We start from the raw sequence: 15,962 nt of genomic DNA on the forward strand, positions 1-15,962 counted from the left end.
GGGCGGGCCTGAGTTGCCTCTTCTCACCTAATCCCTTTGGCTGACTGCTCTTCTCTCTGGCTTCCTGGCTTTTAATCCCCTTTTTCCTGCTCTTCCTGCTTGCTACTTCAGGCGTCCCTGAGTTGTCTCTCCTCACCTGTAACCCTGGGGCTGACTGCTCTTCTGTCCGGGTTCCTGGCTTTTTTAATTATATATTTATAGTTATTTATTTTTAACGGATTGATTACTATATCTTTTTTGTCTATGGTAAAGATTTTGATGTAAAGTCTATTTTGTGTGCTATGAATATAGCCACCCCAGCTCTCTATTACTTGATATTACATGGAATATATTTTTTTTCATACCATAAAGCTAACACTTTTATTTGTTTATGCAATTAACTTTACTGGGGATCTTTTTTCTTCATATGGCTGCAAGTTACTACTATCTAATATCCTTTTATTTCCATTTGAAGGACTTTCTATAGCATTTCATGTAGGGCAGGTTTAATAGTAACAAATTCTTCAGCTTTTCTTTACATGAAATGCCTTACTAATTCTGTACTGATTTTTGAAGAACTGTTTAGCCAGATACAAAATTCTTGTTTGTTAGTATTTTTCTTCCAATACTTTGAGTATTAATTCCACTGTTTTCTGGCCTCTAAACTTTCCAAGGAGAAATCATTGCTTAATGTTATTGAGCATCCCTTGTATGTGACAAGGAGCTCTGATGGCATAGTGGTTAAAGTATTCAGCTGCTACCCAACAGGTTGGCAGTTTGGACCCACCAGCCCTTCCATAGGAGAAAGATGAGGCAGTCTGCTTCTGTAAAGATCTGAAGCTTAGAAACCTTATGGGGCAGTTCTACTCTGTCCTAAAAGGTTGAAGTCAACTTGATGGCAGTGAATTTGGTTTCTTGGAGTTTGTATGTGACAATTTGCTCCTTCTTAACTGCTTTTAGGATCTCTCTCATTCTGTGGTTTTGAGAGTTTGATTATAATGTGTCTTATAGTGGGATCTCTTTGGGTTATCCTACTTGGAATTTATGAAACTTCTTGGATTCATATATTCATACCTTTCATCAAAGCTGGAAAGTTATCTACTGTTATTTAAATTTTTTTTCTGTTTCTTTCTCTGTTTTCCATCTGCAAGTCATGTGATGCACATCTTTGTCCATTTGTTGGTATCCCATAAATCTCTTAGGCTCTGTTCACTTTCCTACATTCTTTTTTTTTTTTTGTGTTTACTCTTCCAACTTGATAGTTTCAATTTTCCTGTCTTCTAGATAACAGATTCTTTCTTCTGCCAGTTCAGAATCTGTGGTTGATTCCCTCCAGTGAATTTTTTTATTTCAGTTATTGTATTTTTTTCCACTTCTGTTTGGTTTCTTTGTATAGTGTCTATCTCTGTATTTATACCCTCTTTTTAAAAGAAAATAAATGTATTATGATTTGGGTGAAAGTTTACAGAGCAAATTCATTTTCCATATAGCAGCTCACATATGCTTTGTCTCATGACATTGACTGCATTTTCCCACAATGCAACAGCTCCCCTCCCACTTCTTCCCCATAGTTATCTTCCCTGTGTCCTTCCTTCACATGCACTCCTACCCCCAAAGTGTCTTCCTGTGCATACACAACTTTTCCTTCTCCCATGATTGTTCTCTCCAAGGAGTGTATCTACCTAATATAAATGTTCAGTTCATATGCCTGTCTTTTGTTTGGCTGGAAGCCACAGGAGTGGGTTCAATTCCAGACCTGAAGGGCAGCTAGGGGCCATAGTCTCAGGGGTTCCACCAGGCTCTATCAGGCCAGCAAACCTAGTCCCCCCCCCCCTTTTTTTTTATGATTTTGAGTTTTGTTCCACATTGTTCTTCCACTTTGTCCAGGATCTCCTACATAGATTCCCCTTTGAGTAGTTGACAGAAGTAGCCAGGCACCATCTAGTTCTTTTGGTCTCACATTTGTATAGCCTGTATTGTCTCATTCTTAAAAATACATTATTTCTTTATTCTTAACTTCTTACTGTGATTTGAATGAAAGTTGACAGAGGAAATTGGTTTTCCATTCAGCTGTTTATACACATTTGGTTTGTGACATTGAAAGCAGTCCCCACAATGTAATAGCACTCTTCACACTTCACACTAAAACTCCCTGTGTTTACCATTCACCTTCAGTCCTATCTGGAGCTCTGGTGGCGTAGTGCCTAGTGCATTTGACTGCTAACCAGAGGGTTGGCAGTTCAAACCCACCAGCCATTCCTCAGAAGGAAGGTTGGGCAGTCTACTTCTGTAGTGATACCACCTTGGAAAACCCAAGGAGTGGTCACTATGAGTGAGATCTGACTTGACTGCAGTGCATTGTGTTTTTCATTTTTCATTCCTATCCATCCCTGCCTTCTGAGTTTTATCCCTTGGAAAATGCTGCCCTTTTGATCTCATAGGTTGATTGTTCTGAGGAGTGTGTTATCTGGTGAAGAAGTAATGATTGTTAGCATTTCTTTGTGTGTTTGTTGGCTACCTAAATGTCTTCTTTGGTGAAATGTCTGTTAATGTACTATGTCCATTTTAAAATTTGATTGCCTTTTTGTTGTTGAAGTCTTGATGTTTTCTATAAATTTTAGAGATAAATCCCTTGTTGGATGTGTTGTTGCCAAATATTTTTCTCTAGCAAAATTTTTTTTTTCTAGATAATCTGTAGGTTCTCTTTTTACCCTTTTGGAGAAGTCTTTGATATGCATAATAATTTGATTTTTAGAAGGTCCCCAGTTGTATAGTTTGTCTTCTGCTGTTTGTATATTTTTTGCTGTTTGACTGTATTTCATAGTATATACCATAAATTAGGGCCCCCAAGTTTACCCTGCTTTTTCTTTCATGACATTTATTGCTTTAGGTTTTACATTTACATCTTTGATTCATCCTGAGTTTGTTTTTGTGCATGGTGTGAGGATCTTGTTTTATTTTTAAAAAAATGGATATACAGTTTTGCCAGTATAATTTATTAAAGAGACTATCTTTTCCCATATTTAATGGATTCTGGGTCTTTATCAAAGATCAGTTGTTCATAGGTGGATAGATTTACTTCTGGGTTCTTACTTCTGTTCCATTGGTCTATGTGTCTGCCATTGTACTAATAATAACAGGCTACTTTGATTACCATGGCTGTGTACTGTGTTTTGAGATTGGGAAGTGTGGGACCTCATACATTGTTCTTCTTTTTCAGTTGTTGTTTTTGTTATGTGCCATCGAGTTGGACCCAACTCACAGCGACCCCTCCTTGGGTTTCCAAGACAGTATCACTATGGAAGTAGATTGCCCCATCTTCCTTCCGAGGAGTGGCTGGTGGGTTTGAACCGCCAGCCTTCTGGTTAGCCGTCAAGTGCTTTTCTAAGGTCTCTTTCCTTTCCATATAAAGTTCGTGATTAGGTTTACTGTCTCCTTAAAGAATGTTGATGGAATCTGTATTATTTTGCACTGTTATCTATAGATCACTTTGGGTAGTATTGATATTTTCACAGTGTTAAGTCTTCCTATCCATAAGCATGGTATGTTCTTCCATTTATGTAGGTCTCTTTTAAAGTTTCTTGTAGTACTCCTTGGTAGTTTTCTTTGTATAAGTCTTTTGTGTCTTTGGTTAGATTTATTTCTGAGTATTTTATCTTTTTGGTAGCTATTGTAAATGACATTGTTTTCTTTATTTCCTTTCCAGAATTCTCTTTGTTGATGTAGAGCATTCTGACTTGTTTTTTTATGTCAATCTTACACCTTACCACTTTGATGAATCTTTTGATTAATTCTCATAGTTTTCTTGCTGAGTCTCTGGGATTTTCTATGTATAGGGTCATATCATCTGCAAATAGGGATCATTTTATTTCTTTATTACTAGTTGCCTTTTATTTCCCTTTCTTGCATTATAGCCCTGTCTAAGACTTCCGAAACAATGTTGAATAAGAGTAGTGATAGAAGGCAACTCTGTTTGCTTCTCTTTAACAAAGATGTTTTCAGTCTTTCTCAATTGAGAATAATATTGGTTGTTAGTATTGCATATATGTCCTTAATTCCTTATGTTGAGGAATTTTTCTTCTATCTGTTTTGCTGAGAGTTTTTATCAGGAATATGTGTTGGAATCCATGCTTTTGTACATCAAATTATATTATCATGTGGTTCTTTTCCTTTGTTTTGTAGTGGAGTGTGTTGATTGTTTTACTAATACTGAATCATCCTTACATATCTGGTATGAATCCTACTTGGTCATGGTTTAGTGTTTTTTAAATATGATGTTGGGTTTTCTTGAGGGTTTTTATGTCTGTGGTCATGAGGGATATTGGTCTCTTATCCTTTTTGAATGGAGTCTTTGCCTGGCTTTGGTATCAGGGTAATGCGTGTTCATAAATGTTCAGAAGTATTCCATTCTTTTCCATCTTCTGGAATAGTTTCAATAGGATTAGTGTCAGCTCTTCTCTGACTGTTTGGTGGAATTCTCCAGTAAAGTTGTCTGGGCCAGGAATTTTTTGTTGGGAGTTTTTTTTAATGACATGTTCATTTTCCTGTTTTATCATGGGCCTATTCAATTATTTTTCTTTTAATTTTTATTATGATTTGGGTGAAAGTTTACAGAGAAAATTAATTTTCCATACAGAAGTTCATACATATTTTGTTTTGTGACATTGACTGCAGTCTCCACAATGTAACAACTCTTTTCCCACATCCTCTCTGTACTTACCTCTTTCTTTCCCATGCATTCTTGCTCCCTGTGCTCCCTGAGCAAATACTGCCCATATGTTCTCCCATGACTGACCATTCTAAGGAGTGTACCTACCTGGTGTAAATGTTCACCCTATATGCCTGTCTGGAAGCCACAGGAATGAGCTCAATTCCAGACCCAAAGGGTAACTATGGGCCATGGTCTTGGGGATTTCACTAGGTTCTATCAGACTGGTAAGCCTGTTTTTTTTTTTTTTTTTTTTTAATAATTTTGAGTTTTGTTCCACATTATTCTCCCTCTCTATCCAGGACAGTCTGCACTGATTCCTTTCCCAGTGGTTGACAGTGGTAGCTGGGAACCATCTAGTTCTTACGGTCTCATGGTCATGTCATATAGGCTGAGGTTTGCATGTTCACATGGTCCACAAGTCTCTTGGACTAATTGTTTCCACATATCTTTGATTTTCTTCATTCTTCTTTGCTCCAAAAGAGGAGAGACCCATTGTTGCATCTAGAAGGCCACTTGCTGGCTTTTAAGACCCCAGACACTACTCACCAAAGTAGGATGTAAAACAAGATTTTTGTGTAGTATGTTATGCCAGTTGAACTTGATGTCCCTGTGACCATGGTCCTGAGCCCACAGGTCTAACAACTCACTCCTTCAGGGTGGTTGACTGTACCTAAGAAGTTAATAAAACTTTGTCCACTGTTAGTTCTATTTGTATGGACATTCTTACAGCACATACAAATAAGTATTTACAAATATTGTCTGCCAGCCTTATATATGGTCATGGTCACTCCTTTTTGCCTAGACTTATCTGATCATTCAGCCTGTCTACCCATCTATTTACCCACAGATGAATGTTTGTTATCACTGATAACACAGTGTTGTATATGTAAAAGTGTTTATCTTTGTTATCTGTACCTCTGTGCACCTCTCTGAGTCTTCCTTTTCCTTAGTATTATTGTGTTTGCTACTTGGTTTGGTATATTGCCTTTCCCTTCAGCCAAATAAATACTTGTTTCTTAGTTATCTAACAATTTTCAGTCCCCTCTCTTCAGTCCCTGGTAACCAAGAAAGAAAATTTCCTCCCATATATAAAACTTTCCTTGACTTTTTATGGGCAATGGACTAATACAATATTTGTCTTTCTGTGATTGACTTACTTCACTAAACACAGTGTCCTCTATGTTCATCCACATTATGCAGTGTTTTTCAGATACTACATATTCTTTAGAATTGCATAGTATTCTCTTGTACACACAACTATATACCATAGTTCGCTTATCCATTCCTCTGTTGATAGGCACATAGGTTGTTTCCATCTGTTTGCTGTTGTGAATCATGCTGCAATGAACATGGGTGTGCAAATATCTGTTTGTGTCCTGACTTTCACTTTAGTATACATACCTAGTAATGAGATTGCTGGGTCAAATGGTATTTCTATTTCCAATTTTTTAAGGACTCACCATAGTGATTTCCACAGTGGTTGTATCCTTTTACAGTCCCACCAGCAGAGTATGAGAGTCCCAATTTCTCCACATCCTTCACAGCACTTGTTATTTTCTATCTTGTTGAACTTTGCTTTTAGTGCTGGGATGAGATGATATCCATAGTTGTTTTGATTTGCATCTCTCTAATGGCTAATGATTATGAACATTTCTTCATGTGTTTGTTGGCCACCTAAATATCTTCTTTGCTGAAGTGTCTATTCATGTCTTCTGCCAATTTTCTAATTGGATTGTTTGTCTTTTTTGATGTTGAAGTGTTTGAGTCTGCTGTAAATTTTAGAGATAAGACCCTTGTTATATGTTGCTGAATATTTTTTTCCCAGGCTGTAGGTTCTGTTTTTACTCTGTTGGAGAAGTGTTTTGATGCACATAAAAATTTAATTTTTAGAAGAATGCAGTAATCTAGTTTATCTCATACTGTTTATGCATTTTGATTATCTATTTATGCCATAAATTATGGCCTCTAAGTATCTCTCTATTTTTTCTTTGATGAAGTTTATAGTTTTACATTTCACATATAAGTCTTTGATCCATCTGGAGTTAGTTTTTATGTATGGTGTGAGGTATACAGCTTGTTTCATTTTTCTGCAAGTGGATATCCACTTTTGCCAGCACCATTTGTTAAAGAGACCATCTGTTCCCTATTTAATGGATTTGGGCCCTTTGTCAAGGATCAGCTGACCATAAGCTGATAGATCTATTTCTGGGTTGTGAATTCTGTTCCACTGGTCCATGTGTCTGTCATTGTACCAATATAAGGCTGTTTTGACTATTGTGGCTGTACAGTAGGTTTTGAGATCCAGGACTGTGAGACATCCTACTTTGTTCTTCTTCTTCAATAGTCCTCTGCTTATCCGAGATCTCTTTCCTTTCCAAATAAAATATGTGATTGGTTTTTTTCATGTCTTTAAAGAACGTTGATGGAATCTGGATTGGGATTGCATTAAATGTAAAGATTGCTTTGGGTAATATTGACATTTCTACAATGTTCAATCTTCCTATCCACGAGCATGGTACATTCTTCCATTTATGTAGATCTTTTATGGTTTATTGAAGTAATGTTTTGTAGTTTTCTTTGTATAAGTCTTTTGTGTTCTTGGTAAGATTTATTCCCAAGTATTTTATCTTTTTTAGTAGCCATTGTAAATGGTATTGATTTCCTTATTTCCTTTTCAGAGACCTCTTTGTTGGTGTAGAGGAATCCAACTGATTTTTGTATGTTGATCTGGTATCTTGCCACTATGCTAAATCTTTCAATAAGTTCCAGTAGTTTTCTTGCTGAGTCTCTTGAGTTTTCTAGGTATAGGATCATATCATCAGCAAACAGGGGAAGTTTTACTTGTTCCTTGCCAATTTGGATGCCTTGATTTCTTTTTCTTGAATTACTGCCCTGGTTAGGACTTCCAGTACAATGTTGAATAGAAATGGTGACAGAGGGCATCCTTGTCTGATTCCCATTCACAGCGGGAATGGTTTCAGTCCCTCTCCATTGAGAATGATGTTGGCTGTTGGTTTTGCATATATGCCCTTTATTATGTTGAGGAATTTCCCTTCTATTCCTATTTTGCTGAGAGTTTTGATCAGGAATGGCTGTTGGGTTTTATCAAATGCTTTTTCTGCATCGATTGATATGATCACATGGTTCTTTTCCTTTATTTTACTTACATGACTATGTTGATTTTTTTTTCTAAGGTTCAACCATACTTGCATACTTAGTATGAATCCAACTTAGTCATGATGTATTATTTTTTTGATATGTTGTTGGAGTCTATTGGTGTCTTGGTTACCTGGTGCCATTCTTATAGAAATATATCATAAATGGGATGGCTTGAAGAAACAGGAATTTATTCTTAAAATTTGGAGGCTTTAAGTCCAAGTTCAAAGTGCCAGGCTCTAGGGGCTGGGTGAAAGCACCTTAACCTTGGGCTTCAGCTCTGCCTCCGGCTCCTGGCCCACTGAAGCTGGAGGCTTTTCTTCATTCAGCTGATGGCTGCTGAGGGTGACAAGCCTAAGGTTGACAAGTAATAAGGCACAGTCCTGATATTACCAAACTACATGGTAGACCATTAATTCATTAATGAAAGTCCCAAGATTGGCAGAGCATGGCAGTCTGTTGAACAATGACTCAGCTATGTGCAGGGTTCAAGTGTGTCATAAACTAGAGACAACTTCCCAAGGGTTCTCCTTATATACAGGAAGCAGACCACATCCTTAAGGCAGCTACTCAGCTGCTCACAGTAGATTCTACTGTGGAGTTGATTACCAGTCTCATCATGGGCCAAACCAAGTTGATACACAAACTTCACTGCCACAGTTGGCTAGCATTTTGTTGGAGATTTTTGTATCTGTATTCATGAGGGATATTAGTCTGTAGTTTTCCTTTCAGTGGTGTCTTTGCCTGGCTTTGATACCAGGGTTATGCTTACTTCATAATTTATTACTCTTTTCAAAGAACCAACTCCTAGTCTTTTCGATTTTTGTCTATTGTCTTTCTATTTTCTGTTTCATTTATTTCTGCTTGAATCTTTATTATTTCTTTTATTGTGGTAACTGTTCCCGCACCCCACCCCACCCCCGGTTTTTCTGATATTGGAGATGTTGGCTTAAGGTGTTGATTTTGGCTCTTTCTTCTTCTTTGGTGTATGCACTCACTTGATTATGCCAAGAGATCTGGAAGACAGCTACCTGGCCAACTGACTGGAAGAGATCCATATTTGTACCCATTCCAAAGAAAGGTGATCCGACAGAATGTGGAAATTATTGAACAATACCATAAATCATATCATAAATTATCAAACAATAACATAATTCAAAAACACTTGTAGCAGTATACCGACAGAGAACTTCCAGAGGTGCAAACTGGATTCAGAAGAGGACATGGAACAAGGGATGTCATAGCTGCTGTCAGATGAATCTTGGCTCAAGGCAAAGAATACCAGAAGGATGTTTACTTGTGTTTTATTGACTATCCAAAAGCACTTGATTGTGTGGCTCATCACAAATTATGGATAACATTGAGAAGAATGGAAATTCCCAAACACTTGATTGTACTCACGAGGAACCCATACATTGACCAGGAGGCTATTGTTTGAACAGAACAAGGGGACACTACATGGTTTAAAATCAAGAAGGGAGTGTGTCAGGGTTGTATCCTTCCCCATACTTATTCAATGTGTATGCTGAGCAAATCATCCGAGAAGCTGGCCTATATCAAGAAAAACGTGGCTTCAGGATTGGAGGAAGAATCATTAACAACCTGAGATACACTGATGATACAACTTTGCTTGCTGAAAGTGAGGATGACTTGAGGCTTTTACTGATGAAGATTGAAGAATACGGTCTGCAGTATGGATTACATCTCAATATAAAGAAAACAAAAATCCTCACAATTGGACTTATTAATAAGCAGCATCATGATAAATGGAGAAAAGATTGAGGTTGTCAAAGAATTCACATTGCTTGGTTCTACAATTGACGCCAGTGGAAGCAGTAGTCAGGACATTAGACGACATGTAGCACTGGGCAGGTCAGCCATGAAGGAACTCTTTCAAATGCTGAGAAGCAAGGATGTCTCCTTGAGGACTAAGGTGTACCTGACATAAGCCATGATATTTTCAGTGGCCTCATATGCATGTTAGAGCTGGACAATGAATAAGGAAGACTGAAGAAGAATTGATGCTTTTGAGTTATGGTGCTGGTGAAGAATGCTGAAAGTACTGTGGACTGCTAAAAGAAGTAACAGATCTGCCCTAGAGGAAGTACAGTCTGAATGCTCCTTGGAAGTGAGAATGGCCAGGCTTTGTCTCACTTACTTTGATCATGTTGTCAGAAAGGACCATTCCCTGGAGAAGGATGTCATGTTTGGTAAGGTGGTGGGTCTACGAAAGAGGGGAAGGCCTTCAACGAGATGGATTGACATAGTGGCTGCGACAATGGGCTCAAGTATAGCAAGGATCATGGAGCTGTCGCGGGATTGGGCGGTGTTTTGTTCTGCTGTGCATGGGGTTGCTATGAGTCAGAAATGACTCCACGGCACCTAACAACAACAACAAAATCTTTATAGGCAAGATCCTAAACAAAGACTTGACCACATACAGGGTTCAAGAGTGCATGACTTCAGACTAAAACCAAAGCTTCTCCTTATGCACAGGAAGCACATCCTTAAAGCAGCTACTCAGCTGCTTGTGGCAGATTCCACCATGGAGTTGATTGCCAGTCTCATCATGAGGAATAACTACCACTAGCTGCCCAGCCACTCAAAACCAGGCCTAGATAAGTTGACACATAACCTAACCTTAACTACCACAGATAGGAAAAATAAAAGAAAGAAAAAAAGAAGGGAACTAGGAAAAGGGAAGCAGAGGGGAAAAAAAAAGAAAAGAAAAGAACCAGGGAAAAGACAGAGAACAAAAAGAAAAAAAAAGGAAGAAAGGAGGAAGGAAAAAAAGAATAATTGAAAAACAAAACTGGGGAGGGGGTTGGCAGCAGGATAGGGCATCCAGGCTCTGTCAGGGCACACAGACTGGGAAGGAATTTCTGCCTGTGCAGAAGAAGGGTGGAGATGGGAGATGGCCACATCTCTGTTCACCAAGAGGGTGTGGAATATAAGAATCACAAAGGGAATGATAGATCTTTCTAGTCATCAGTCTTCAGAGTGGTTGCCCATGCTGTCATTGGCAAGCTGAGCCTATTCTTAGGTTTGCTGCTCAGATTATAAGGCCACTTTAAGATATTCAAATGGGCCACGCTGCTTGCACATATTCACAATGGCTGTGCCCTCAGTACAGCCAAAACTCCACAGCTCACTTTGTCTGCTTATTTGCTGTTTCCCTTTCTAGTTGTCAGCCACTAGTGCAGTTGCCATGCAGTCCTTGGCCAGCAGATCCAGTTATTAGGTTGCTTCCTAGATTAAAATACCACTTATAAATATTCAAATTGCCATTGCTGTCAGGATAACCAGCAGCCTGCAGCTCCATTTGTCTCCTTATTCACTATTTTCATTCAGATTCTTCTACTAGTTGGTATTTAATCAACTTCTTTGTCCTTCCCTTCAAAGAGCAGGGTTCCAGGATTATCTGTGTATCTGTTTCAGTTGGCTTCTTGTTTCTTTGTTGAAGAGGGTCTGTGTAGCTTGTCTGCCTAGTCTACCATCTTGCTGGAAGTCTGTTTAATTTTTTTCTTAATCTGTGTTAGATTAGGTGTGTTAGACTGGGTTGTGTAGAGAAACAAAACCAGTAAAGCTTATATATATATAGAGAAAGAGAAATTTATCTTAGAAAAACAGCTCACACACTTATAGAAGCTGCCAAGTCCAAAGTTCTTTGATCAAACGTCAAGCTGGAGGCTTTTCCTGACTCATGCAGCTACAGGGGCTGAAGAGCTCAAAGTTGGTAGGCAGTATATTGGCTGATGACTCCAGCGAATGACGAATCCAAGATCTCCAGGCTGAATGGTGGATTGTTCACTCACGGACAGTTGTAGGCAGCACAACAGAATCCCGATCCACAGAAGAAGAGATTCTTCTTTCCCAGGATGTCCATAAAAATACTGGAAGCAGTCTACATCCCTAAAGAAACTCCCTTTCAATGGATTGGCTGCTCAAAACATACACATCTGATCCCATTATGTGAATAACCACATCACAACTGTTTAAACCACACAAAATTGTGGTCCAGCCAAGTTGACACATAGCTCCAACTATCACATTGTAAGTCATGTTTTTCTAGAAATTTGTCCATTTCTTCTAGATTTTCAAAATTGTTGGGTACAGTTCCTGATAGTTTTCTGTTATTTTCTTTCTTTTCCTTAGTTAAATTTGCCACTGGTTTGCCAATTTACTCTTTTTGAGAAACTAGTCTTCTTGATTCTTTCTATGTTTTTTCTTTTTTTGTGTTTCATTTGTTTTTACTCTAATCATTGTTATTTCCTTTTTTTCTGGAGACTAGGCTTTTTTTTTTTTTTTTGCCCACTAGCCACTCCTCGGAAGGAAGATTGGGCAATCAACTTCTGTAGTGATACTGCCTCGGAAACGCAAGGAGGGGTTGCTATGAGTAGGGTCTGACTCGATGACACATAACAACAACAACAACACTTTTTCTAATTGTTGGAGTTATTGGATTAAGGTATTGATTTTTCTTCTTTCTTTTTAGATGTATATGATTATTGTTATAAATCGACCTCTGAGCTCTGTGTTTGCTGTGTCACAAAGATTTTGGTATGTTGTGGTTTCTTTCTCATTTGGTTCTAGGAATTTTTTTCTTTTTTAATTCCCCATTTCATTTCTTCTGTTACCAAGTACTTTTTAAACATGCTGTTATTCAGTTTCCATGTATTTATCTTCCCTGATCTTCCTATTATTGATTTCTAATTTTATACCATTGTGATCTAAGAAGATGCCTTGTATTATTTCAGTGCTTTTAATTTGGTGAGGCTTGCTTTGTGGCTTAATATATGGTCTATTTTGGATAATGATTCATGTGCACTGAAAAAGAATGTGTATTGCTTTTTTGTTGGGTGGAGTGTTCTGTATATGCATATTAGGTCAAGTTGGTTGGTTGTATGCTTGTGATCCTCTGTGTGTCTGTTGAGTTTCTTTCTAGTTCTTCTGTCCTATTGTGGAGTTGTCTGTTTTTATTTTCAATTCTCTTAATGTTTGCTTTATGTATTTTGCGGTTCTTTCATTAACTCACTGCTGTCGAGTCAAATAAGACTCATAACGATCCTTCCTTAGGTTTCTGAGGGGTATCACTGCGGAAGTAGATTGCCCAGTCTGGTTATTTCCTCTTGCTGGATTTCATTATATAATGCCCTTCATTGACCCATATGCTGGTTTTTTTGCCTTGAAATCTATTTTATCAGAAATTAATATTATCACTTCTGCTGTTTTTGGTTGCTGTTAGCTTAGTATATTTTTTCCCATCTTTTGATTTTTATTTATTTATTTATTTTAATGCATTTTATTGAAATGTAATTTCTGTACTGTGAAATACACAAAACTAAAGTGACATGGGTGAATGCATTTATCTATCTATCTATTTATTTATTTATTACAGTGTTTCTCCCCCTCCCTTCTTACCCCTGGCAATCAACAAAGTTTTCCTCCGTATATAAACCTTTCCTTGACCCTCCATAACAACGAACTAATACTATATTTGCCCTTCTGTGATTGACTTATTTCACTCAGCATAATGTCCTCCAAGTTCATCTATGTTGCGGTGTAGTAAATTACATAGTGTGGCTTTTCTAGCCATAAGTCTTTGTAAACCCCTTGGTGGAATTTGCCATGAGCAACCGAGTAGCTCCTGATTGTTAAAGTTACCCACCTGGGGTATATCTGTCGAGAGTGGCACGAAGCAATCTTCTGGGAAGTTCTCACTTTCTCAGGTGTATAGAATTCTAATGTTGGGATTGGTTAGTCTGGTGACTCTGCCAGGCTCAAAATGAGCCCTCCTAGAGGCAGAAGGAGTCTCTTTGGCTGCTGGCTGAGAAAGACATGCTGCTGCACATGAGAGAAATGTGCTCTTGAAAGACATGTACTTGTTGAGAGAGAGACACAAGAGACACTTGCTGCTGAGAGAGAGATGTGAGAGACATGCTGCTGAAAGAGAGACTGCTAGCTGCTAAGTGAGACAGCTGGCTGTGAGAGACTAAGTGCATTTCTGAACTTCAATTGTAGCCTGTTGCTTCCCTAATAAACCCCATAATCTGTGAGTTCTGTGTGGCCTCTGTGGTGAATTATCAAACCCAGCAGAGAGGTGCTGCAGGAGGAATGGTTGGTGTCAGGGTTGGTGAAAGGGATGGAGGGAGGAAGCATGTCTGGCCTCTCAGGAATAGGCCTTGGGCTACTGATGGTGATTCTGTCTTCCTCTTGTGAGGTTAGAGGAAGTCAGAAAATGCAGCCTCCTTGCCTCTTTGGCAGTGGGTTTTTCAGATTCTACATTATTCTTTAGTGCTGCATACCGTTTCATTGTGTGTGTGTACCATAGTTTGGTCATCCACTCTTCCATTGATGGGCACGTAGATTGTTTCCATCTTTTTGCTGTTGTAAATAGTGCTGCAATGAACATGGGTATGCATATACCTGTTCCTTCTCTGGCTCTCACCTCTCTAGGATATATACCTAGTAATGGGATTGCTGGGTCAAATGGTATCTCCAATTCCAACTTTCTAAGGAATCACCATACTGCTTTCCACAGTGGTTGTGTCATTTAACAGTCCCATCAGCAATGTATGAGAGTCCCAATCTCTCCACATCCTCAGTAGCATTTGTTATTTTCTGTCTCATTGAACCTTGCCATCAGTGATGGGGTGATATGGCATCTCATTGTTGTTTTGATTTGCATCTCTCTGATGGCCAGATCATGAGCATCTCTTCATGTATTTACTGGCCACCTGAATATCCTAGGTGAAGTGTCTGTTCATGTCTTCTGTCTATTTGTCAATTGGATTGTTAATCCCTTTGCTGTTGAGATATTGGAGTTTTCTGTAAATTTTAGAGATAAGTCCTTTGCCAGATATGTAATTATCAACAAGTATGAATTTATTGCTGTCATTTTGTTATGTGTTTTTTTGTGGTGTTGATTTCTTTGTTCCATATAATTTTTTTGTGCTGAGCTTGTTTTGTTTATGGATCATGTTATCACTTCCTTTGTTGCTTTTGTTTTAGTATTTGCTAAATATTTGTGCTGATCCTTTTTCATTATTTTGATGTGAACATTTATCATTTTTCTTTGAGATTACCCTGTGATTTATAGTTTTCTTCCCAAGTTTAGAACAATGCATTCTATCTTGTAGTTGTCTTGACTTCCCTACAATTTAGAAGTTCTGTAATTATACAATCTTTTCCCTCTTTTGGTTTGTAGTTGTCCTCATTTGTCAAATGATGTCTCTGGTTCCCTGTTTACAATCTTGTAAATGCCTAAAGCATTTGACAGCTAACCAGAAGGCAGGCGGTTCAAACCCACAAGTCCTCAGAAGGAAGGTTGGGCAATCTACTTCCATTGTGATAGCACCTTGAAAACCCATGGAGGGGTTGCTATGAGTCAGGTCCAACTCAACGGCACAAACAGCAAACAACAACAGGCTTACTTACTTTGGATACTTCTGTAACTGGGATGGTTTCTTTGTTATGTCATCATTGTTTGTTAATAGTCAATTGTTTTTTGCTGTTGTTGGTTCTCTGTCCAAAGGACTCCCTTAGCATCTTTTGTAAGGTTTGTTGGTTTTTAACAAATTCTCTTAATTTCTCCTTATCTGGAAATGTCCTAATTTCACCATCATATTTGAGGGATAATTTTTCTGGGTACATAATTCTTGGTTGGAAATTTTTCTCTTTCAGGGTTTTATATATGCCACCCCATTGTCTTCTCACCTGCATGATTTCTGCTGAGAAATCCAAGCTTAGTCTTTTTGGTTACCCCTTGTAGGTAACTTTTCATTTTTCCCTTTCTTTGTCTTTGGTTTTGATGAGTTTGATGATTGTGTGTCTTGGTGATTTTCTTTCGGGTTTATCCTGTTTGGGGTTTGTTGGACTTCTTGAATGGATATATTCTCATCTTTCATCATACCAGGAAAATTCTCTTCCAACAAATATTCGACAATTTTCTCTGTGGTTTTATTTGTCTTTTCCTGTTTTGAAATTCTGATTACATGTAGGTTATTCCTTTTGATGATATGCCACATGAAGCTTAGGCTTTCTTCATTTTGTTTTGATCTTTTTTCTGATTGATCCTTTCCAAAGTAGTATTCAGGCATTTGCATTTAGTCTCCAT

General features: G+C 38.1%; 1 protein-coding gene across 1 annotated transcript in view; it reads left to right on the forward strand.

The window, feature by feature from the left end:
- The window catches only part of AXDND1 (axonemal dynein light chain domain containing 1), a gene marked incomplete at its 3' end in the record, with an annotated part of 381,147 nt that overhangs the window by 172,604 nt on the left and 192,581 nt on the right, over positions 1-15,962 (forward strand). The window lies entirely within an intron of this gene.

The sequence above is a fragment of the Orycteropus afer genome, unplaced genomic scaffold, assembly GCF_000298275.1.
Source record: "Orycteropus afer afer isolate SDZICR_OR568_19922 unplaced genomic scaffold, OryAfe1.0 scaffold00043, whole genome shotgun sequence".
Classification (NCBI taxonomy): domain Eukaryota; kingdom Metazoa; phylum Chordata; class Mammalia; order Tubulidentata; family Orycteropodidae; genus Orycteropus; species Orycteropus afer.